The sequence below is a fragment of the Macaca mulatta genome, chromosome 14 (assembly GCF_049350105.2).
Source record: "Macaca mulatta isolate MMU2019108-1 chromosome 14, T2T-MMU8v2.0, whole genome shotgun sequence".
Taxonomy (NCBI): Eukaryota; Metazoa; Chordata; class Mammalia; order Primates; family Cercopithecidae; genus Macaca; species Macaca mulatta.
Genome location: NC_133419.1, coordinates 87,560,584 through 87,587,042, shown reverse-complemented (window position 1 = coordinate 87,587,042; position 26,459 = coordinate 87,560,584). Strand labels below are relative to the sequence as shown.

The window sequence follows — 26,459 nt, the reverse complement described above, 5'->3', positions numbered from 1 at the left end:
CTAATCATGTAATGAACCCCATCATGTGCCAAGCAGTATGGTAGAAACCAAAGTCGATCCACTGACGTGTAGCTGGTGTCAGCTCCTCAACATTCAAGGTAGAATTATGACAGCATATTCAATTTTCCTATTTAAATGAAAAATGACTTGAGTCCCCTCATGTTAGGTTTGTGTGGAATCTGTTGTCTCTTTTTTGGGACCCCTTTCCCTTCTTCTAGCTCTTCTGAGAACCCTGGAGGGTGTACACATTCCAACTGGGAGGTCCATTTGACTTCTGCTTCAAGTTAAGGTAAGCCCTGATATCCAAGCACCCACTGCTATTCCTGCATGCCTCATAGTGTTGCTGTTGAAAGTTGGCCTTCCACCGTCAGCCAGGGCCTGTAGCAGCTCAGTGTCAGACACTGCTGCTGATCCAGTTTACCGCATCAGCTAGCGTTGTACTTTGATGGAAGGTGTCTTCATGAGAGACTCCATTCTTTTGATGCCATGATCAACAGAGAATGTCCCTTGCTGGATCTCCCAGTCTGCAGCATTTAGTGCTCAGTCCTTTGCATCACATAAAACCATTCCCCTTCAATCCCCACCACCAATCCACCTTCACTCTGACTGGCTGAAGCATTAGCACCTCACAGACTGCAATACCAGAGGCCAGCCCACTTTCCATTTCAACTGTAAAAATACAAAAGCACTATATTCATACTTCTCACAGACAAAAGGCCCTTTCATGCCCTCAGCTAAAGTGACTATCTAGGTGGTCTCCAGGGCCACCTCTCCTGGCAGCAGTTTTCTGTTGACCTTTAGACACAAAAGCTCCTTCCTTGGCAATAGGATTTACAAAGCTTGCCATGAATCCCAAACTCCAAATTCCAGGATTCCTATCTATCACCTCCTGAGAGGTGATTAGCTTTTGTGTCTCAATAATTCAAGCCCCAAGGCCTCCAAAAGCAGAGGAGACAAACTTATGTTTAGTTCCTTGCAAGGCATTCTTGTGTCAAAGGTTAAAAGAGTTCGTGCCTCTGTGATTTCTCCTGTCTAATAGGGAAAATATGCATGGAAATTAAATGAAAGTATAATGTAAGATATATGAGGAATAGGCCGGGTGAGGTGGCTCACGCCTGTAATCCCAGCATTTTGGGAGGCCAAGGCAGGCAGATCACAAGGTCAGGAGATCGAGCCCATCCTGGCTAACACAGTGAAACCCATCTCTACCAAAAATATAAAAAATTAGCCGGGCGCGGTGGCGGGCACCTGTAGTCCCAGCTACTCAGGAGGCTGAGGCAGGAGAATGGTGTGAACCGGTAGGTGGAGCTTGCAGTGAGCTGAGATCATGCCACTGCACTCCAGCCTGGGCAACAGAGCAAGACTCTCAATAAAACCAAAAGATATATGAGTAAATAAAGGCAGAGGCAGAAGTGCCTAACTTTTTGGGGGTTCTGGAGGGGTAGACCAGAGGAGTTCAAAGAATTTTAATTATGCCTCGAAAAAATAGTAGCCGTTTTCCCGATGAATAAGGCATTAAACCCTTTCTAGGTATGCATTCATGTATCACTAATTCAATAAGTATGTACTAAGTATCTGCACAGTGAGTGACACTATTCTAGCTGCTATGGGTAGAGCAAGAAGCAAGGCAAACAACTCTCCTCCTCTCTTGGAGGTGGAAGGCAAAGAGCTATGAAGGCAGCTTGTTGTCTGTGTCCCACATGTGGCTGAGTCACACAGGTCCTCCCAGCGGGCTGTCTTACATGGCTAACTATGCCCAAGACAACAAGCATCACCCTAGACATCTTCCACCAACATAAGGTGGGTCAATATTTATTAAGCATTTACTGTGTCCCAGGCTCTGTCTGTTCTATGTCTATTATCTCATTTAATTCTCACAACAATCCTATGAAGATAGTAATTTATGACCCCCATTTTACAGATGAGGAAAACAGAGATACTCATGATCAAGAGGATTGTCTAGGGTCAAAGACTTCATAGGTAAAGGGGTTGGATACGAAACTAAGCATTTTGATTCCAGAGCCTGGACCCTCAGTCATTCTGCTTAGTTCCGCCAACAAACATCCCTCTACTGCCTCTTTTAATTACACTGCTTCCTTTTCTTCACTCCCTGGCATCCTCTGACCCTAATTCCTCATGCTCATCTTTAGTTACTTGTCTCCTTTCCCTGTCCTGTACCCACTCACTATCTTAATGGGAGGCAATTAGCTGGGAAGGCAGGCAGGAGCTACCATCTGACTGCTCTCAGAAATCAGGGGGGTTTTACTTCCAATTTAAGTTTCCTGCCTAAATGCCATACTTACTAAGGGAGTATGACAGTCTCCCACACACCAATGAGAAAGAAAGGCAGTTTCAGATATCTCTGAATACGTTCTTAGTGTGTTCTATCATTTCCACTGGACTAGGAGCTCCTTGGAGCCTGCATTTCAATGATCATCTTTGCATTCCAGGTAAAGACAAAATCCAGGTTCTATCCCAGTACCAATCACAGAAGGCACACATGCTGTATAACACTTTTTTTTCCTTGTAAAATGGGAAAGTATAATTGAATTTAAAAATTATTTTTATTTAGATGTTTTGTATATTTACCATAAAGTGATTGATGATTAGAAGCTGAGGAGAATTGATAATATAAGAAGAGAATGCATTTCGAAGGGGTTTTGGAAACAAACAGCAACAGGAAAAGGTAAGAAGAGGCCAATTGCCGTGGCTCACACCTGAAATCCTAGCACCTTGAGAGGCCGAGGCAAGTGAATCATCCGAGGTCAGGAATTCGAGATCAGCCGGGCTAATATAGTGAAACCCCATCTCTACTAAAACTACAAAAAATTAGCCGGACATAGCGCTGTATGCCTCTAGTCCCAGCTACTTGGGAGGCTGAGGCAAGAGAATCATTTGAACCTGGAAGGCAGAGGTTGCAGTGAGCCAAGCTTGCTCCACTGCACTCCAGCCTGTGTGACAGAGCGAGACTCCATCTCAAAAAAAAAAAAAAAAAAAAAGTAAGAAGAATTATCAATTATAGAAGGAACCAATAATGATGATAAAAGTACCAATAATAATTACCATTGTATTGCATTAAACACTGTTTTAGGTGTTTGCCTATGTTATTAGCATTTACCCCTCATTCTCATAACAGATCATTTTATAGATGAGAAAATTGAGACTTGGAGGGCTTAAGAAACTTAAACACTGGGTGTGGTGGCTCACACCTGTAATCCCAGCACTTTGGGAGGCTGAGGTGGGCGGATCATCTGAGGTCAGGAGTTTGAGACCAGCCTGACTAACATGGTGAAATGGAATCTCTACTAAAAATACAAAATTAGCTGGGCATGGTGGCACACGCCTGTAATCCCAGCTACTCAGGAGGCTGAGGCAGGAGAATTGTTTGAACCAGGGAGTTAGGGGTTGCAGTGAGCTGAGATTGCACCATTGCACTCCAGCCTGGCGACAGAGCAAGACTCCGTCTCAAAAAAAGGAAAAAAAAAAAGTCTGTTTATATATCTATCTCTATATATATACATTTAAGAGTCCGCCTTTACCCTTGTCTAATTACCCTTTCTTTCCCAGAGGTAACCATTTTCTTTATGCATTTGTGCACACACACACACACACACACGCACTGGGTTTTCTTTTTCATAAATGAGATAATGGACAATATTGAGTTTCAGGCCTTTTCATATTTCAAAGCCAGAATAAATATACAAGGACTGTAACCTGTTTATCATTCTAGGCCTTTTTTCTTAAGGCCCTCCAATCTAATTTGTATGGTAGCCACTGCAAATATATCATAGGCACTGGGAACTGGGCTGCATTAGAGAAAGAGGTGCATCAATAAGATCTCCCTGGGACATCTGACCTTGTAGAACCTCTCCTCTTGTGGCTTTAGCACTGCAAAACTAAGCTGAGAAGAAAAGGATGGAAGAGGAGAGTAAGGGAGAAATGTATAGGCCCCTTGGGCCCTTGGATGCCTGGGCTGTTAGGGTTTGGATACAGTTCTCGCTAGGACTCTAAACTCTTTTGCCTCTTATAGCCAGAGGGATAGAGTTTGAAGCATGTAAGATTTTGGGAAACATGCAACTGACCAAGGTCTAATCGTTGATGATTGGAAGTGAAATGTGCAATAAAAGTCAACTGGGAGTTAACTCAAAGGCATTTTGAAAGTTTGCTTCAGTGAGTTAAAATTATAGCCTTTTGTCCCAAATTTCTCAACAAATACTCTATAGAAAATTTTAAGCCCCAGAGTCCTTAACTAATGTTATTTAAGGCAATTTTATGTGTCTAATTGTACAGATTATTTGCTAACTTTTGACCAAGAAATGATCTCAAAATACCCTTGTGTCTACTGATATTTCAAGGTAAGGGAATACTCTGGAATGCTTCCCATTTTCCAAATGTAATATTTTCCAAAATAAACTTTGGAGTAACTGCATGGTTGATATCATGTGAACATTTTAATTCACACAATCATTCTGCAGTTTATGGGAGCTTGGCTTTTTTCCAGGAGGTTTGGAAGTCCAAAAGCCGGCTGTTTCTTCTCTGTGGGAGAAAGATGGAGCACGTGAATCAGAATTGGTAAATTGGAGAAGAGGTCACAAACTGAATGGAGTTAAGCAAAGTGCAGTGCAATCTGCAGTGGAGAAAAGCCAGTTGTACAGGGGGGAAGGACTGGTTACCATTAAAGTCTTCAAAATTGAGACCTCAGAGGAGAAATGAATGGAGAACAACTCCTTGTTTCTCTCTCTCTCTTCTAGAGGATGGGGCTGGTGTAATGAGATCCAGGTGCAACCCTTGAGATATCAGGGATCCCCATCCTGGTCTATTCAGAAGTCCCCCAAACCTTCAGTGCCTATAGTTCATGTACTGCCTCTTACAAGGAGCCTCCCTTGATGGCTCGATTGCAGTCATCAAATGACATCTCACTACTGAGATGATCTGTTTCCTTGTCCTTTTCTCAATGGAATGTGAGATTCTTGAGACAAAGATGTAACAGGCACACAATAATTATTTGTTGAATGTTGGCTGTATCCGCTTCTCTGGTTGGAAATAATCCCCCCTCCTCTGAGCTCCCCTGGTGCTTTGCACTTACCTCACTCATGTGATCTTTTTCACATTCCACCTTGTACTATAATTTCTGCATTTTTTAGCTCCACTATTAGACTCAAATTCTTCTGCATCAGAGATGAGATAATGCATGTAAAGCATTGGTACCATGTCTGCTGAATAAATGATAGCTATTATTATTTGTGTAATGAGGCACCTGGAGGAGCAGAAAATGCATTTTATTTAAAAAACAGCTTTGGAAAATCACATTTGAATAGATCTTTATTTTGCAAGAATCACTTGAGTGAATTACATTACTACAAGAGACCTACTGCCTTGGAAGAAGGAATAATATGATGACTTGGTCTTGAAATATCTGTTCTTTCCCATTCCCTTGGGATAGAAGGCTGGGGTTAAGTAGGTGACTCAGTGCTAAGCTGCACAACTTCAGGGGACACCATGCATATTGTAATAGATTGCGATGGACATGTTCTGAGGGGCACAATGTGGATGGTACCCCTGGAGTTCTGCAAGGAAGCCACCCTGAAAAAAGAAAAGGAAAAGAGGCTTTGACTCTTTATCTTTGAGGTCCTAGGTTAGAGGTTCCCAAATGGATTGGGATGGTACTCATTGAGAATTATTAGCGGGAAAGAAGAACAAGGGCCCCAGAGAGGCACTTGCCATAAGGGAAGGGCTATCTGCAGAGCACTGGGCTCAGCAAAGCTTTCTGAGGCTAGATGCCATTGGGAAAAAAGGATGGATCTGAATCACTGAAGGGCCACTGTAACCTAAAAATCTTTCGGGGCTCTCCCCAGCACTGGTCAGAAACACCAAGGTAGATCTAGAAGTCTTTTTTCCTCTCTATTTTACCAGCTGCTTTTCCTCGAGGGTCCAGGAAGTTGAGACTGATGTTTTAATTTCACTTCAAGTTTACCATCCTGTACTGTGTATGCTCAGCAAGTGTTAATGACTAATCAGCTAGCTGGTTGAGTGAAAAGTTTTAATATTGAAAGAATTGGAATCATTCATTATTATTTGATTCCAGACATGAAACAGAATGGCAATTCGAGGAAAATAGTCCTATGTGATTTTGTGTGTGTGATTTTTATTATTAAAAAACTAAATCTGGCCGGGCGCGGTGGCTCAAGCCTGTAATCCCAGCACTTTGGGAGGCCGAGACGGGCGGATCACGAGGTCAGGAGATCGAGACCATCCTGGCTGACACGGTGAAACCCCGTTTCTACTAAAAAAAATACAAAAACTTAGCCGGGCGAGGTGGCGGGCGCCCGTAGTCCCAGCTACTCGGGAGGCTGAGGCAGGAGAATGGCGTAAACCCGGGAGGCGGAGCTTGCAGTGAGCTGAGATCCGGCCAGTGCACTCCAGCCTGGGCGACAGAGCGAGACTCCGTCTCAAAAAAAAACAAAAAACAAAAAACAAAACAAAAAAAAAACTAAATCTATCATTATATTAAGAAGCTTTCCTTTTATAAGCTTATAACCATATAAACAAGAATACTCTCAGCCCTACCTTCTCTGGCCTCAATGTGGCTGTCAAGATATTGGGTCTGGGTCAGTCAAAACTAGGTTTGAGTCATGTTTGGCAACCTATTTGTTTTGTGATCTTTAGCAACTCACTTAAGTCCAAGTGTGTTTCTGGTGTATAAAAGGGGACAACAGGCTGGGCGAAGTGGCTCATGCCTGTAATCCCAGTACTTTGGGAGGCCAAGGAGGGCAGATCACGAGGTCAGGAGATCAAGACCATCCTGGCTAACACGGTGAAACCCTCTCTCTACTAAAAATACAAAAAATTAGCCGGGCGTGGTCACAGGCGCCTGTAGTCCCAGCTACTCCGGAGGCTGAGGCATGAGAATGGCGTGAACCCGGGAGGCAGAGCTAGCAGTGAGCCGAGATTGTGCCACTGCACTCTAGCCTGGGCAACAGAGCGAGACTCTATCTTAAAATAAAATTAAATTAAATTAAAATTAAAAAATAAATAAACAAAAGGAGACAACAATTGTACATGGTTCACAAAATTAGATGCTACGTGTCAGACACTAAACCTGACACAAAATAAGCACTTAATAAATGTTAGCTATCACCATTTATTATTTCCTTCATCACCAAACTCCACTCTGCATCCTTTTATTATTATTTTTTTTTTTTTGAGACGGAGTCTCACTGTGTTGCCCAGGCTGGAGTGCAGTGGCATGATCTCGGCTCTGCCTCCCAGGTTCAAGCGATTCTCCTGCCTCAGACTCCTGAGTGACTGGGACTATAGGGGCACATCACCATGCTCAGCTAATTTTTGTAATTTTTAGTAGAGACGGGATTTCGCCATGTTGGCCGGGTGGTCTCGAATTCCTGACCTCAAGTGATCCAACTGCTTCGACCTCTCAGAGTGCCGGGATTACAAGTGTGAGCCACCATGCCCCCACCTCACTCTGCATCCTTCTGCACCTTCCCTGTGTTCATATTTAAATATCCTACAATCCAGTACCCACGACCCACACACTTTGATGGGATTTTTTTCATGGTTTTTTTTTTTTTTTTTTTTTTTTCTGAGACAGAGTCTCGCTCTGTCACCCAGGCTGGAGTGCAACGGCGCGAACTCGGCTCACTGCAAGCTCCGCCTCCCGGGTTCATGCCATTCTCCTGCCTCACCCTCCTGAGTAGCTGGGACTACAGGAGCCCGCCACGAGGCCCGGCTAATTTTTTTGTATTTTTAGTATAGACGGGGTTTCACCGTGTTAGCCAGGGTGGTCTCAATCTCCTGACCTTGTGATCCGCCCGCCTCGGCCTTCCAAAGTGCTGGGATTACAGGCGTGAGCCACCGCGCTCAGCTTTTTTCATGTTAAATAGTCCTTTTTTTTTTTTTGTATATACTTAAGGGATATAATATACTTTGATATACATATACATAGTGAAATGATTACTACAGTCAAGCAAATCAATATATCCATCTTCTCACAGTTCCTTTTTTTAAAAAAAAGTTTTCTAGCTGTTTTGAGATATAATTGACAAAATTTTATAAATTTAAAGTATAAATGTGATAATTTGATATATGTATATTGTGAAATGATTACCATAATCAAGTTAGTTAACACAGCTATCACTTCACTAGTGAACTTAAATGTATGTGTGTATTCACGGGGGCGGGTTGGTAAGAACATTTAAGATCTCTCAACAATTTCAAGTGTATAGTATTACATGGAAACTATAGTCACCAAGCTGTATATTAGGTCCCTAGAACTTACTCATCTTATAACTGAAAGTTTGTTCCCTTTGACCAACATTTCCCCATTTCCCCTGCCCCCAGCCCCTGGCGACCACCATTCTACTATTTGTTTCTATGGGTTCAACTTTTTAGATTCTATACATACGTAAGATAATACAGTATTTGGCTTTGTCTGTCTGGTTTGTTTCACTTAGCATAATGCCTTCAAGGTTCATCTATGTTGCAAATTATGGTATTTCCTTCTTTTTAAGGCTGAATAATATTCCATTTGTCTATACATAACACAATTTATTTACCCATTCATCTATCAATAGACACTTAGGTTGTTTTAATGTTGTGGCTACTTTAAATAATGCTAGAGTGAACATGGGTGTGCATATTCTCTTTGAGATATTGATTTCATTTTCTCTGAATATATACCCAGGAGTGAGATTGCTGGGGTCATATGGTAGTTCCATTTTTAATTTTTTGAGGAACCTCCATACTGTTTTCCATAATGGCTGTACCAATTTACATTCCCATCAAGAGTGGAGAAGGATTCCCTTTTCTCCACATCCTTACCAACATTTGATATATTTTGCCTTTTTGATGACAGCCATTCTAACTGGTGTGAGATTATATCTCATTGTGGTTTTGATTTGCAATTCCCTGATGGTTAGTGATGTTGAGCACCTTTTCATGTACCTGTGAGTCATTTGTATGTCTGCTTTGGGCAAGTGCCTACTGAGGCTCTTTGTCCATTTTTTAATTGGATCATTGGTTTTTTGCTACTGAGTTGTATGAATTCTTTATATATTTTGTATATTAACTCCTTATCAGATATATGGTTTACAAATGTTTTCTCCCATTCCATAGGTTGCCTTTTCATTCTGTTGATTGCTTCCTTTGCTTGTGCAGATTTTTAGTTTGATACAGTCCCACTTACTTATTTTTGCTTTTGTTGCTTGTGTACTTTAATGTTCTTTTAAAGGTCTTCAATGACTTTCTTACTGCCAAGGCCAATGAATACTTTTCATTGTTTCCACTGCTTTCTTTGGGGTATTTGATATCCCCAAACACTCTGCTTTTTGGAATTCTCTTCCTTTTGTTTCCATGACAATCCATTCTCCTGATTTTCCTGATGAACCACAATGTCTCTCTTCTCAATTTGCTTACTTGGCTGCTTCTTCTGTTAGCCAGACCTTACGTATTAGTACTCCAATATTTAATTATTCACCTGTCTTTCCTTTTCACCCAGCACACTGCTACCTTAACTTCAATTATTATTCATACTCTAACTACTCTTAAATATATATTTATACTTCTATGTTAATCTCCAGACCTGTATTTTTGACATCTTACTTGACATCTCCACCTGGATTTCTCCTGGGAACCTCAAACCTAGGGTATATAAAGTAGAATGTATGCTCTCCAACTCCAAACCAGCTCCTTATTCTGTAGTCATTTTTCTATTAGTGGTATTACCACTTCCACATTCATTCAAGTAAACTGATGTTATCTATAGCTTCCTCTCTCATCACACCCCTCCGCACCCCACTGCCATCAATATGCACTCATTCTATTTATTCTACTCCTAAACACCTCTCAAATCTATCTTTTCTTCTACATCCTCACTGCCAGAACCTTGATTTAGGTCATCATTTTCTCTTACCCAAATATTGCAGTAGCATTCCACATAACTGTCATTTTCTATTTATAAAATACAATATCACTCATCAGCTAAAATCCTTTACAGACCTCACACTCAAAACTGGACAGAACCAGAGTGGGGCTGCTAGAAAAAAAAAAAACAATAATAAGAATAATTTGCTTTTAAATTTTCAAAAAAAAATTTTTTTTTTTTTGAGACGGACTTTTGCTCTGTTACCCAGGCTGGAGTGCAGTGGCGTGATCTCGGCTCACTGCAACCTCCGCCTCCCAGGTTCAAGTGATTATCCTGACTCAGCCTCCCAAGTAGCTGGGACTATAGGCGCCCGACACCTCGCCCGGCTAATTTTTTGTATTTTTAGTAGAGATGGGGTTTCACCACGTTGTCCAGGCTGGTCTCGAACTCCTGACCTCAGGTGATCCACCTGCCTTGGCCTCCCAAAGTGCTGGGATTACAGGCATGAGCCACTGTGCCTGGCTACATATTTTCATTATGTGGTACATATACACCATGGAATACTATGCAGCCATAAAAAAGAATAAGATCAGGGGCTAGGATGGAGCTGGAGGCCATTATCCTTTGCAAGCTAACACAGGAACAAAAAACCAAATACCACATGTTCTTACTTTCAAATGGGAGCTAAATGATGAGAACAAATGGACACACAGAGAGGAACACACACTGGGGACTACTGGAGGGTGGGAGGAGGGAGAGGATTGGGAAAAATAATTAATGGGTACTAGGCTTAATACCTAGGTGAGGAAATAATTTGTACAACAAACCCCCATGACAAAATTTACCTATATAACAAACCTGCACATGTACCCCTGAACTTAAAAGTTAAAAAATAAAAATCCATTTCCTTTCTATTTTGCACAGTGAGCAGGGTAAGTGAGCATGCTTATGCATAGATAAAGTTTATGGGAGGAAGAGGAGAATATATTTATCTTCTGTAATAGAAGCAGCCTTACCATAGAAGGACCCCCTGGTGTATGGCTTGGCACATGGTAGGCACACAACTGTTGCTAGTTGAACAGCTGGATGGATGGATGCCCAATATTTTGTAATGGGGATAAGTAGTTTCCAAAGCTCTCAAGTTGCTAGTGGGCACCCAAATAAATATATAGGTTCAAGGCAGCTGTGATTTGGGGCCACGCAAGTCACAAATCAGGAATGTGGAAATTGGTCTCGTATCAGCTCAGTGCTGCTTCGACTTTTTCCTTCTGGGCTCCTAGCCATGAGGTTTGGCAAAGCTACCTCCATAACACTTCACATAGTCCATGTTCATATTGCAATAAATTGACCACAGTACTTAATTTCATTTTTTTTTCTTTTTAGAGATAGATTCTTGCTCTGTCTCACAGGCTGGAGTGCAGTGGCATGATCATAGCTCACTGTAACCTCAAACTCCTAGGCTCACCTACCCTTTCTTACCTTTTTTGTGCCCACTCACTCCCCCCACCCACCTGCCACCTCAGTCTCCCATATAAATAGGACTACAGGTACACATCACCACGCCCAGCTAATTTATTTTAATTTATTTTTATTTTTTATTTTTTTCTGGAAGAGATGGGGTCTCATTATGTTACCCAGGCTGGTCTCAAACTCCTGGCCTCAAGCGATCTTCTCACCTCCCAAAGCACTGGGATTGCAGATGTGAGCCACTGTGCCCAGCCCTTACAATTTCACCTTAATCTCACCTGTGAGTTCCAGACTTAGTCGTCTCCTTAAATGATTTGTAATCTTGTTCCCCCTATTAATGGTTCTTTATTACAAAAATCTATATTAAAAAATAAGCAAAATCCAAGAAAAAGTTTTCTCACAAAATAACCTTTTAATCAAATTAATGTTTAACGTTTGTTCTTGCTATTGTTCAGCTTTTCTTAAATGCATATTCAATACTAGATATTTGCAATAACACTGTAGAACTTTATATTTGACATTTTCATTTGACATTATGCCATGTCTATTGTTCTGTGTTGTTTTAGTCTTTGTTTTACTTTTTTGTGCTCACTTCTTCCCCCCAGCCACCTCCAAATACTCTCTGCCCAATGTATGCTAATTCCACTCAATTCTCATGAAACCACATATGAGTGTATATATGTATAATTTGTTTATTGTTTGATAAAAGTGAATCACATTCCATATAGTTTCTGCTATTTACTTTCTTCATTTGATGGAACACCATGGATATATTTCCAGGTCAATAGATCTAGATCCAATTCATTCAAAATATACCTGCCAAATATGATTGTGTCGCTGCTAATTCAACCTTTATTGATGGACATCAGGATTTTCCAGTTACATCAAGAATATCACAATAAAAATTCTTGTATGTACATCCTTTAGTATATATCTATTACTTCTGTAGAATATGTTCCTGGATTGTTGGGTTAAAGGTATGTGTAGCTGGGCACGGTGGCTTATGCCTGTAATCCCAGCACCTGGGGAGGCCAAAGTGAATCACCTGAGGTCAGGAATTCGAGACCAGCATAGCCAACATGGTGAAACCCTGTCTCTACTAAAAATACCAAAATTAATCGGCTGGGTGCGGTGGCTCACCCATGTAATTCCAGCACTTTGGGAGGCTGAGGTGGGCGGATCATGAGGTCAAGAGATCGAGACCATCCTGGTCAACATGCTGAAACCCCGTCTCTACTAAAAATACGAAAATTAGCCAGGCATAGTGGTGCACACCTGTAGTCCCAGTTACTCAGGAAGGTGAGGCAGGAGAATGGCTTGAACCCAGGAGGCGGAGGTTGCAGTGAGCCAAGGTCATGTCACTGCACTCCAGCCTGGGTGACAGAGGGAGACTCCATCTCAAAAAAAAAAAAAATTAGCCAGGCCTGTTGGTGCATGCCTGTCATGCCAGCTTCTCGGGAGGCTGAGGCAGGAGAATGGCTTGAACCCAGGAGGCGGAGGTTGCAGTGAGCCGAGATTGCACCACTGCACTCCACCCTGGGTGACAAATCAAGACTCTGTCTCAAAATAAATAAATACATAAAAATAAAGGTAGGTATAATTTAAATTTTAATAGGTGTTGCAAGATGACTTTCCCAAAGGTTGTATTCCTACATTCCTATAAGCTTATTAACTTATCTGTGCAAATACTGTGAAAAACAGTAAAACACCATGGTTAAGAACAACAGAAGCTTTAGATCAAGACTATCTGGTATAAATCCTAGCTCATCCATTACAACCTGTGTGACCTCAAGCAAGTTAAGTAATTATGTCATACCTCAGTTTCATATGTGTAAAATGGGGATAATAATAGTCTCTACTCATTATTGATATGTGTAAAATGATTGGAACAGTGCCTGAGTGTACTGAGTATATAATAAGTACTCAGTAAGGGTCAGCTGTCATTATAGTTATGATGAAGTGAAATATTAACATAATCAATTCACTACATTTCCTCCACTGTTTTTTTGTCATCAAGATATGGTAGAAGATTCTCCTGGCCTATTTCAATGTGACACAGCCATCTCAGCAGTTGTTTTTTATTTCCTTATTTCTTTTTGTTTTCAGCAGTTATTAATACTAGCAAATCAGGATTTTCCAGCCATTCACAGCTATGACACATCATTTCACAGTGTTCTTCAATGTGTTCTAAAAGTATTTCTGTCTGAGTCTTTCAGGTTTAATGAGCTCAGCCCAAAGAGCAGTGTTCCTAAACGGTGCACAGCAGCAAGAGCTCATGGCCATTCTGGTACAGAATTGAGGCTACGTTTTCACAGTAATAAATAGAAAAATATCGTATTTCTCTACCCCTTTTTAATTTGAGAGAATGCCAGTAGCTTTGTGTGAAAGGACTCAAGCTCCAGAGAAAAAAAAACAGGTTTTTGTTTGTTTGTTTTTTGTTTTTTTACAAAGGGCAGAAAGTAAACATTTTATTTGACTGAGCCACCGATAGAGCAATCCACTCTGCATCTTCCAATCAGTTTTGTTGGAGCATGTAGTGAGTATTCCAAGTACATATTTACACTAAGTTCAGTTCAATGTGGATTCAAACAAACAGAAAGATCAAATATTTGGAAGTTCTTCTACAGATTACTTTTGTGATTAAGAGACAAAAGCAAAAGCAGCAGTCAGCAAACTTACAGACAGAAGGCTTTTTTTTTTTTTTTTTTTTTGAAATGGAGTCTCTTACTCTCGCCCAGGCTGGAGTGCAGTAGCGCCATCTTGGCTCACTGCAAGCTCCTCCTCCCAGGTTCACACCATTCTCCTGCCTCAGCCTCCTGAGTAGCTGGGACTGCAGGCACCTGCCACCACTCCCGGCTAATTTTTTGTATTTTTAGTAGAGACGGGGTTTCACCGTGTTAGCCAGGATGGTCTCGATCTCCTGACCTTGTGATCTGCCCGCCTTAGCCTCCCAAAGTGCTGGGATTAAAGGCGTGAGGCACAGCGCCCGGCTGACAGAAGGCTTTTCGAAAGCAACTTTTAGGGAATGTTGCAGAATCAACCCACATTCAATCCACTAACTCCATCAGACATTTACTGAGCACATGTTATGTACAAGACACCATCCTAGGCATTGATGGGGATAGAGTATAAAGAGAAATATGGCAGGATTGGAGTTAATTCAGCTGGGGGAGAAAATACTATGCAGGCAGTAATAAGCCATGCATTAGGTCTTGGTATGAAGTCAGAGAAAACTCCATTCAAACTGACTTAAACAAACTAAAAAATTATTCATGGCTGGGCATGGTGACTTATACCTGTAATCCTAGCATTGAGAGGCCGAGGCAGGAGGATTCCTTGAGGCCAGGAGTTTGAGACCAGCCTGGGAAACAGAGAGAGACCCTACCTCTACCAAAAAAAAAAAAAAAGCTGGACATGGTGGCATGTGCCTGTAGTTCCAGCTATTTGGAGGCTGATGTGGAAGGATTGCTTGAGGCCAGGAAGTTGAGGCTGCAGTGAGATGTGATCGTACCACTGCACTCCAGCCTGGGCAACATAGCAAGAACCTGCTTTAAAAAAAAATAATTCACTTATATTATGAAAAGTCTGGCTTCGGCCAGGTGCAGTGGCTCACACCTGTCATCTCAGCACTTTGGGAGGCCAAGGCGGGCTGATCATCTGAGGTCGGGAGTTCAAGACCAGCCTGACCAACATAGAGAAACCCTGTCTCTACTAAAAATACAAAAAAAATTAGCCAGGATGGCGCATGCCTGTAATACCAGCTACTCAGGAGGCTGAGGCAGGAGAATCTCTTGAACCTGGGAGGCAGAGGTTGCGGTGGGCCAAGATCGCGCCATTGCACTCCAGCCTGGACAACAAGAGCAAAATTCCATCTCAAAGAAATAAAGAGAGAAAGAGAGAAAGAAAGAAAGGAAAGTCTGGCTTTAAATGGGGGTTGATTAAAAGGCTCAAGTAATGTCACTGGGACCCCAAATCTCTTCACCTTCTGGATCTGCTCTCCAAAGTGTAGCCCTCACTCTGGTGGTTCCTACAGCCCTAGCTCTATGTACTCCCTGATTTCAGAATGTCAGAAAATAGAACTTCTCTTCCCCCATGTATGATGTAAGTCTTGGATAGGACTTGCAGTGGCCTGAAGTTTAAGTTTATCCTTAAACTTATTACAGTGGTCAAAGGAATGTCATGTTCTAACTGGGCAAGTCTGAGTAACTTGCCCAGCCCTGGAGACAGAGGTGAGGTTAGCATTTATCAAAGCAATGGACCAAGGTTCAGATAATGGGTAATTCCTCAGAGAAAAAAGAAAATAGGCTGGACACAGCGGCTCACACCTGTAATCCCAGTACTTTGGAAGGCCAAGGTGAGAGGATCACTTGAGCCCAGGAGTTCAAGACCAGCCTAGGCAACATAGTGAGACCCTACCTCTATGAAAAAAGAAAAAGAAATCAGAGAGGAGGAAATGGATTCAAAACCAAATATAAAAGAGGAATAAACATAATATAATGAGCAGACAAGGGTAGAGACATATTCTGGCTTTGCAGATCTAAGAAATAACCACTGAAGTAGAACCAAAAGGAACCGAGTTCAAATCCCTTTCCATTCTGAGAATCTCTGATTCCGGGGATTGTCCTAAAACCCACAGCTATTATAAAGTATTGGCAGTGTGATCTAGTGGTTGAGTTCTTTCTAACTCTGATGTCAGACAAGTCTGGTTGTGAGACCCAGAGGTGACCTTTCATCTCCAAGTCTATTTGCTCATCTGTAAAATGGGGGTAATAATAGTCCCTTCCTCATAAGACTTTACAAGGATTGAAAATGATGATGTTTATTAAAACAAATACATGTTGAGATTAGATCCCCAGGTCTTGAGATAGTGTATGTTTTTATGTCATCATCTCCCGTTTCCATTTTAGCCCACTGAAATTAGTCATACTAAAGGTATGAATGACCTCCTAATGGCTAACACTAATGGATAATTCTCAGTCTTTACTTGATTTGACCTATGTATGCTAACACTCTTGATAACTCCCTCCTTAAAATTATTTAATCTACTTTCTGACTGTTTTTTCTTTTTGGATTTTCTTTCCATCTATACTACTACCTTGCCTTTTCTGTACTCTTCTCTGGATCCTCTTCCCCTGTTTGCCCCTATGATGTTGGGTTCTCTAGGAGTCTATGCCTTGTCCTTGTTGTAGGCATCTGATTATAATCATGACTGCCCATTGTCTTTTGATTAACATTTCTATGTTAGGAGAAATTTTCTTTTTTCTTTTTTGAGATGGAGTCTCACTCACTCTGTTGCCCAGGCTGGAGTGCGATGGCACAATCTCAGCTCACTGCAACCTCCGCCCCTCCAGGTTCAAGCAGTTCTCCTGCTCAGCCTCCCAAGTAGCTGGGATTACAGGCACCTGCCACAGCACCCAGCTAATTTTTTGTATTTTTAGTAGAGACAGGGTTTCACCATCTTGGCCAGGCTGGTCTTGAACTCCTGAACTCATGATCCATCTGCCTCAGCCTCCCAAAGTGCTGGGATTACAGGCATGAACCACTGCGCCTGGCCTAAAATTTTCATATTTAAGTGGCAAATTTCTCAATTTAGAAAAATTGAACTCAAATTCCCAGTCTCCCTTGCAACAAAGATGCAGGCACACAACTTTAGCACCATCAATCAGTGTAAACCATGCAAGTCTTAACTAGAAACTTCGTATTCTTTAGTTATCATCCCTCATTTTCCCCATCTTCCCAAACTCTAAGCAACCACTAATCTCCTTTCTGTCTCTATAGATTTGCCTATTCTGTACATTTCATCTAAATGGAATAAAATATATGATCTTTGGTGCCTGGCTTCTTTCACTTAGCATAATGTTTTCAAGGTTTATCTCTATTGTGGTACATATCATACTTCCTTTTTATAACTGAATAATATTCCACTGTATGAATGTACCATATTTTGTTTGTCCATTCACCAGGTAAAGGACATTTGGATTGTTGCAGGTACTATTATTGCTACTCCTATTTTATTTTAGAAATATGAAAGTGAAGCTCAGGGAAGTAAGTTCACCAAAGTCAGACAGGTAGCAAAGCTGAGATGCACACAAACTTAGGTGTGTTTGATGCTATCTTTCTTTCTCTTAACCACTAAACCAATGCCTCGTACCATGCTATACAGCCTTGTAAGGCCAACACAAAAGAAGATGGGGCTGGCCGGGTGCAGTGGCTCATGCCTGTAATCCCAACACTTTGGGAGGCTGAGGTGGGTGGATTACCTGAGGTCAGGAATTCAAGACCAGCCTGGCCAACATGGTGAAACCCTATCTCTATTAAAAATACAAAAAATTAGCCGGGCATGGCCAGGGGCGGTGGCTCACGCCTGTAATCCTAGCACTTTGGGAGGCCGAGGCAGGCGGATCACAAGGTCAGGAGATTGAGACCATCCTGGCTGACATGGTGAAACCCCATCTCTACTAAAAATTAGCCAGGCGTGGTGGCATGTACCTGTAATTCCAGCTACCCGGGAGGTTGAGGCAGGAGAATTGCTTGAACCTGGGGAGGCAGAGGTTGCAGTGAGCTGACACTGTGCCACTGTACTCCAGCCTGGGCAACAGAGCAAGACTCCATCTCAAAAAAAAAAATATTGAAAACTACCTAAATACTTAACAATGAGGAAACAGTTAAAGTATGCTACATGTAAACAATTATGCAGCTATTAAAATTGTTTACCCAAACAATGTAGAAATTTAGGGAAATATTTGTTATGTTTTTAAATTTTAAAAAAGCCACAATACAAATATACATTTTTTACAAAAAGTATATAATCACAACTATTAAAGATATAACATAGTAAAAGATTAAAGATAAATATATCAAATATACTAAACTATTAAGGAATTTTTTTCTTTCCACTGTTATTTGCCAAATTTTCAATAATGAGCATTGATGACTTTCATAATGGGAAAAAGTAAAATAAACTTTGCTCTTTGAAAAAAAAAATTAATGGGTTGTGTTACGTGTGTTAACTGATCCCACATTACTCCCAACTCACTGTGACACAGCCCATCTGACCCAGGGCAGTGGTGTGCATGTATCTCTTTGAAGCTCCAGCCCTGGAGATAAGCCCTCAGTTGACCTGTGGGCCTGCTGATCAGCTAGCAATGTCAGATAAGAAATTTTAAACACAGAAGGAAACTTACAGGGCCACTGGCTGGTCTACATCAGGAGAGCTCAATCAGTCCAGTTTTTGTTTCCCCTGGTCAGCGGCCCTGAAAGAAAGCAAGATTACACTGTAGCTTTTGCACTGTATCCAGGCAGACAGGCTCCACCACTTAAAGAGCTGAGGAATGCATGGCTAGAGAGATAGGGGGAAACAACACCCATGGAGAAGCACACAGATAAGATCTCCAAACAGAGACTCTGGTTAACAGTTTCTAAGGTCTGAGGTGTAAATAAAACCCTCTAGGACACAGGGAATCACATGCAGGTAGGAAATTCCTGACTTGACCCATTGGAAGGGGTAGGGGCCTTCTGAATTTTTCCTCCTTTTCCTCATTCTTTCACTTGCCAATTATTTTTTGAGTACACAGAATAGCCAGATGTGGCTTCTTATAGGTTTTGCTTATAGACTAATACAAGGTACAACAGGCAGACAGACAATAAGGTCCAGGGTACATGATACCATGACTGTGATATTAGGGATATCTTCAACTCTTGAGGAAGGCTTTTTGGAGGATGTTAACTCTAAAATAAAACCTTAGAAGAAAGGTTAGCTTGACAGTGGTGCGGCAGAGTGGAAGAGAAGTTTCTTCCAGGCATGGCTAAGATGTGCAGGCAAGAGAGAGAGAGAGAGAACAAATTTGAAGAAGCTTCAGAAACTTGAAATGGAAAGCAGGAAGAGGGGAAGTGGTTTCTCCCAGATCCCCTTGATTGAGTTATGGAGAATGGAGAGAGGAAAATGAAGAAAAATGAATATTCTAAAGCTTTCCTCTTCTTCCTCTCAAAATTTTCCCCTTTTCCTTTGTCTTGATCATGCTGTTCTTAGCTCTCTTACCACCTGTGCTGCTGTTTCCAGGTTGCAGAGGAAATGAAGTTTCAGAGACAGGCCAAAGTTGAGGCCTGAGCTCCATATAGGTGCTGCTGCCATCACACATAGATGAGACCGACCAGGCAGGCCAAAGGTGGCTAGCCATTCATGTTGCCCTTAAACACTGCAACTGCCATTATTTTCAGTTCTAAGGGGCCAATGGTGAGGGCTAGGGTTGTCATTTATTCATTTTGCATATGTTAAGTGCAGAGTGGGTATCCACAGATGTAATTCACAGCCTCATTGGGAAGATAACACATGAAATTATGTTATGTTTACTTTGTATGAGACAATAGTGGAGTATGGGGTATAACAAACTTTTCTTGAGTCCTTATTGTGTGTTAGGTATATGTGAAGTACCGGGGAGAAAAATAATTTTTAAAAAACCTATTCTAGGCAGGGCATGGTGGCTCACACCTGTAATCCCAGCACTTTGGGAGGCCAAGGTGGGCAGATCACGAGGTCAGAGTTCGAGACCAGCCTGGCCAACATGGTAAAACCCCGTCTCTACTAAAAATACAAAAAATTAGCTAGCCGTGGTGGTGCATGCCTGTAGTCCTGGCTACTTGGGAGGCTGAGGAAGCAGAGTTGCTTGAATCCAGGAGGCAAGGGTTGCAGTAAGCCAAGATTGCCCCATTGCACTCCAGGCTGGGCAACAGAGCAAGACTCCGTCTCAAAAAAAATAATAAAAATAAAAAAATAAATAAAAATAAAAAACTTTTCTAAAGTAGCTCAGGTTATTATAGCCTGTGTTTATATGTAAGGGAAAGAGAACCAAATGGGAAACTGAAGACTAAACTTTGATTTTTTAATCTTGCCCAAATTTTTATCTAAGGAGTCTGGGCAGTCATGCCCTAGAAATCCTAAATTCTCGTCAGATGGGTTTTATTTAACCCTATATATCATGACTTGCTTTCCAACCTGACTCTAGCAAAACATTACGAGACAAGGAAGAAAATAAATATATTTTACCCCAAAACATGTTTCTTTGCCATTATCTTGAATTGTCCCTGCAAAGCTGTCCTTTGTGGGGAAAATTTGCATCTTTAAGGAATCTCTATTAACATAGCTAGATCTTTTTCTTCCAGGTCCTCCCAATCCCTTTTTTTTTTTTTTTTTTTTTTTTTTGAGACGGAGTCTCAGGCGGGAGTCCAGTGGTGCGATCTCGGCTCACTGCAAGCTCCGCCTCCCGGGTTCACGCCATTCTCCTGCCTCAGCTTCCCGAGTAGCTGGGACTACAGGCGCCCGCCACCACGCCCAGCTAATTTTTTTGTATATTTAGTAGAGGCGGGGTTTCACTGTGTTAGCCAGGATGGTCTCCATCTCCTGACCTCGTGATCCGCCTGCCTCGGCCCCCCAAAGTGCTGGGATTACAGGCGTGAGCCACCGTGCCCGGCCTAGGTCCTCCCAGTCCTAAAGAGATTAACTAAAAGTCTAGCACCTTTTGAACATCTTAATAGGAAACATTTGTCATCTATTGTCTCTAAGGGCAGCCACTATAAGACTTCAAAAGAACCTTGGTCTCCACAATCTTTTATTTTTAACCTGAACATTTTCTATGATCCCAGGTCTTTAGGTAAACTCAACCAAATGTCAACCAGAAAAAGTTTAAATTTACCTATAGCCTGGAACCCCCCCCACCCCCCACCAACGCGCTTTGAGTTGTCTCACCTTTCTGAACCAAATCAATGTATTTCTTAAATGTATTTGATTGATGTCTCATGCCTCCCTAAAATATGTAAAACCAAGTTGCTCCCCGACAACCCTGGGCACATGTTTTCAGGACCTTCTGAGGCCTGTGTCATGGGCCATGGTCACTCATATTTGGCTCAGAATAAATCTCTTCAAATATTTTACAGAGTTTGACTCCACAAAGCGAACATTGAAATGCAGTTTAAAAGTAAATAATTGTATTGTGAACCTATTTAGATAGATTCATTAGCTTTCTGTCCTTTTGTACAACTCATTGAAGGGCTGCATTGAATAATAGGTGGCTGTCTCACAGCTCCTTCACAGATGAGAAAGCTCACAAAACTATGATGGTGATCAAAAGGACATGAAGTCAACTTTGAATCTAAACTTGAAATTAGGACTGCCCTCATTCAACTTGTGTCTTTGGGCAAGTTACATAACTTTTCTGATCCTCCTCATCTGAAACAGGTAACAACAGCTACATGTGGCAGATAATGTCAGTGACCTACTCAGTGACAATGTCCCCTTCTTTTTGCTATCAGAAGCTCTCCCAGTTTTGTTTGGGGGAGGGAAGTGCCTAATCTAGATGATGGCTCACAAGTGGTTTAAGGCAGAGGTCAGCAAATTTTCCTGAAAAGGGCCAGAGAGTAGCTATTTTAAACTTTGCAGGCCATTCAGTTTCTGTCACAACTCTGCCATTGTAGTGTGAATACAACCATAGACAATATGGAAATGCATGGGTATAGATATGGTGCAAGAAAACTTTATTTACAAAAACAGGCAGTGGTCCAGATTTAGTTATTGTTTGTCCATCCCTAATCTAACACAACCCTGACAATCCCATCCCTTACTTTCTCTGACTCCTTTGTAACTAAGGGTATCTATGTGACACATTTGTTGTCAATAATACCTAAGTAGCAGTCTGATGATGGGGTTTTCTGGGGTATGGCCTTATCCTTTTTCCTCAATTCTACCTTTTTTTTTTGTTTAGACAGAGTCTTGTTCTGTCGCCTAGGCTGGAGTGCAGTGATGTGATCACAGCTCACTGCAACCTCCGCCTCCTGGGTACAAGCAATTCTTGTGCCTCAGGCAATTCTTGTGCCTCAGCCTCCCGAGTAGCTGGGATTACAGATGTACACCACCACCCCTGGCTAATTTTTTTTTTTTTTTTTTTTGAGATACAGTCTCGCTCTGTTGGCCAGGTTGGAATGCAGTAGCATGGTCTCAGCTCACTTCAACCTTTGCCTCTCGGGTTCAAGCAATTCTCCTGCCTCAGCCTCCCGAGTAGCTGGGACTACAAGTGCCCGCGACCACGCCCAGCTAATTTTTGTATTTATAGTAGAGACATGATTTCACTATGTTGGCCAGGCTAATCTCGAACTCCTGACCTCATGATCCACCCATCTTGGCCTCCCAAAGTGCTGGGATTACAGGCATGAGCCACCAAGCCCAGCCACACCTGGCTAATTTTTTTTTTTTTTTTTTTTTTTGAGACAGAGTCTCGCTCTGTCGCCTAAGCTGGAGTGCAATGGCGCGATCTCGGCTCACTGCAAGCTCCACCTCCCAGGTTCAAGCCATTCTCCTGCCTCAGCCTCCTGAGTAGCTGGGACTACAGGCGTGCGCCACCTTGCCCGGCTAATTTTTTTGTATTTGTAGTAGAGATGGGGTTTCACCATGTGAGCCAGGATGGTCTTTGGGAGGTGGGCCTCCCAAAGTGCTGGGATTACAGGCGTGAGCCATGGTGCCCAGCACACCTGGCTAATTTTTTTGTTTGTTTGTTTTTGAGACAGAGCCTTGCTCTGTCACCAGGCTGGAGTGCAGTGGCATAATCTCAGCTCACTGCACCTCTGCCTCCTGGGTTCAAGTCATTCTCCTGCCTCAGCCTCCCAAGTACCTGGGATTACAGGCACCCACCACCACGCCCAGCTAATTTTTGTATTTTTAGTAGAGATGAGGTTTCGCCGTGTTGGCCAGGATGGTCTTGATCTCCTAACCTCATGATCCACCTACCTCGGCCTCCCAAAATGCTGGGATTACAGGCATGGGCCACTGCACCCGGCCACACCTGGCTAATTTTTGTAATTTTCAGTAGAGACAGAGTTTTGCCATGTTGGCCAGGCTGGTCTCAAACTCCTGGCCTCATGTGATCCACCTGCCTAGGCCTCCCGAAGTGCTGGTATTACAAGTGTGAGCCACCGCGCCCAGCCTCTCTCAATTCTACCTCTAATGTGGATGTGATATCTGGAGCTACTGTAGCCATCTTGCAATTATGAGACATGAACAAAGCCAAATGTTAACTTGCTAAGGATAGTTATGCAGATAGAGATAAGTTTTTCAATGTCATCACTGAGAAGCTGCATCAATATCAGCACCACCTAGTGGTGGATACTGGTGGACTACTAATCCCATAAATTTCAATCCACTGTAGTCAGATTTTCTGCATTTTCCAGCCAGCTCTATCACCAGAGAATTTTAATATGTCATAGGCTTGTTATGAATATTGACTGAAGTTAATATACAAATCATGTGGCATATAGCAGATGCTCAATAAATGATGGTTCTCTTCACATCTTGTTTCATGGAAAATTGGTATCATTCCCATTATGATAAGTATTAACATTTTACACAAGCTCCTTTTAAAAATAAGTCCCCCAGCTGGGCCAGGCGTGGTGGCTGATACCTGTAATCCCAGCACTTTGGAAGGCCAAGGTGGGCGGATCACAAGGTCAAGAGATTGAGACCATCCTGGCCAACATGGTGAAACCCTGTCTCTGCTAAAACTACAAAAATTAGCTGGGTGTGGTGGTGCCTGTAGTCCCAGCTACTGGGGAGGCTGAGGCAGGAGAATTGCTTGAACCCAGGAGGTGAAGGATGCAGTGAGGCAAGATTGCGCCACTGCATTCCAGCCTGGCAACAGAGTGAGACTTCATCTAAAAAGAAAAAAAAAAGAGTAAGTCCCTCAGCTGGAATATTTTTTAAGGGTCATCTCTAGTTTCATTCTAATTTTATTTATTTATTTATTTATTTATTTATTTATTTATTTAGAGTCAGAGTGTCACACTGTGGCCCAGCTAGAGTGCAGTGGCGTGATCTCGGTTCACTGCAACCTCTGCCTCCCAGGTTCAGGGGATTCTCCTGCCTCAGCCTCCCAAGTAGCACATGCCACCACGCCTGGCTATTTTTTTTTTTTCTTTTTTTTCTGAGACAGAGTCTTCCTCTGTTGCCCAGGCTGGAGTGCAGTGGCCTGATCTCGGCTCACTGCAAACTTCACCTCCTGCATTCAAGTGATTCTCCTGCCTCAGCCTCCCAAGTAGCTGGGATTACAGACCTGTGCCACCATGCCTGGCTAATTTTTGTATTTTTAGTAGAGACAGGGTTTCACCATGTTGGCCAGGCTGGTCTCGAACTCCTGACCTTGTGATCTACCTGCCTCAACCTCCCAAAGTGTTGGGATTACAGGCATGAGCCACCACACCTGGCCTAATTTTAAGTTTCTAAGATCTCAGAAAGACTAGGAAAGGGAAGGACTAGAAATAATTCTAGTTTAGCAAGAGCCCGAGTATGAAAAGATCAGAGGTGATTGTCAAGCAAATTGGAGATAACACACTCTCTCTAGTAACTACTAATGAAAGTCTCCTTCTGCATTCCCTTTCTGGGTTGCTTGCCAAGGTTTCTCACTCCTGCCTAAGACTGACTTCAGGCGTGAAGATAAATGTATTTATGTGTATGTATTTACTAATGCAAAAAAGGATTAAATCAACTAGTGTCAAATTACCACATTTCATCACATATAGGCTATAATTATGGCAAGTCTAAGCTAATCTTTTTTTTCCTGCTTCCCACAATAATCTAGCTTTGTCTACTTCCCTATTATTTATATGCTAATATATACTTGTATACTAATGCATATGACAACATATACATTATAAACTGAATTTTTGAAGGGGTATTTTCAAGATCATATTATAGAAATAACCATTTAGGGCCACTTTAATCAGCCTCAGTATGATTTAAGCTACCTATTGCAAAAAAAAATTATATTGTGTGTCTGGAAAATGTTTTTAAAATTCACCTAATGTTTGAACTATTGATTCATTAGTTCTCTAAGGAGAATATTTTCTCTTCATGTAAATTGGTGGATGGACAGATAGATGGGCCATTAGAAATAGGAAAGGATAATATGAACAACAAGCAGCAGTGATTGGCTGTCTCTTTGTCTTGGCCTGGCTTTGTGAGAATTATTCAAATTCTCTGTTGCAGCTATTCAGATCTGCTGCTATAATGTGAGAGCAGCCACAAACGATATGAAAAGAAATGCACATGGTTGTGTTTCAGTAAAATCTACTTTAAAAAATCAGGTGGTGCTCCAGATTTTCCTCATGGTCATAGTTTTCCCGTCGTTTCACTGGACTATGCCCACTGGGATATAGTCTGGGAGGGCCTCCTGGAATGACAACCATTCTGCTACCAGCCTGAGGATGGAGAAAGATAGGTACAGATAAAGAGCTGGTTCCTTCATAGAAGCTTCTAATCCTGATGCATCTAGAACTCACCCTCACGTCGTGCTTCCTATCTTGGGAGATAAGAGATTTCCTCTTTATTTACGTCTCAGTGGGCTTTTCTTTTACTTGTAGCCAAGGGCATCCTTGCTGCCATACGTCCCTAAGCGGATACTCTCGCTTGTCTATTTCCTCACTTGCTTGCAGTGGAATGGTAAATGTACTAAAGGCTGGTAGCAGTAGGATAAAAAAGGAAGAAAATAAATGCCTCCTACTGCAGACTTCCTGGAGCAAGGATTCATTTGAATTTAGTAAACTTTAAAATCCTTCTAGAATTGCGACGCTGTGGAACACTCTGAACTATCATCGATCCGCTACAGTAGTGTTTAAAGAGGTTTGAAGATGATTTGGAAAGATGCGGATATTTTATTGTACCTTGCCATGATTATTTATTTAAAAAACAAGAGAAAACTGTCCTCAGCCATGTTTAGTTTCTATTACATTTCTTTGGCAGTCCTAGGCTATGATTGTTCCTATTTTTGTTTTATGAATGTGATAACCTCTCAAATGCCTGCTAGTATGCCTGTTAGATCGTGTTCCCTTGGTTAGTGCACTAACTTCCCTGAGCCACTCATTTGTACTTTCATTTGTCTCTTATTGCTTCATGTGTAAAAATTTTATCTCTACCAATTTAGACAGAAACTCTTTTATAGCAGGAAACATTTCACAGATCTCACAGAACTGGGCACTTAACAGATATCCAACATACACATTATTAACTGAATTTATTTATTTATTTATTTTTGAGACGGAGTCTTGTTCTGTCACCCAGGCTGGAGTGCAGTGGCACGAT

At 41.9% G+C, this 26,459-nt stretch overlaps 1 long non-coding RNA gene across 1 annotated transcript in view; it reads right to left on the bottom strand.

The window, feature by feature from the left end:
• Positions 1-5,404: 5,404 nt before the first annotated feature.
• LOC144334441 (uncharacterized) overlaps positions 5,405-26,459 on the bottom strand; it is a 57,407-nt gene continuing 36,352 nt past the window's right edge. Inside the window, exons 2-3 of the long non-coding RNA XR_013404248.1 lie at positions 18,529-18,597; positions 5,405-5,583 (exon numbers count right to left, since the gene is read on the bottom strand). This is a non-coding gene — a long non-coding RNA (uncharacterized LOC144334441). The remainder of the gene's footprint in view (positions 5,584-18,528; positions 18,598-26,459) is intronic.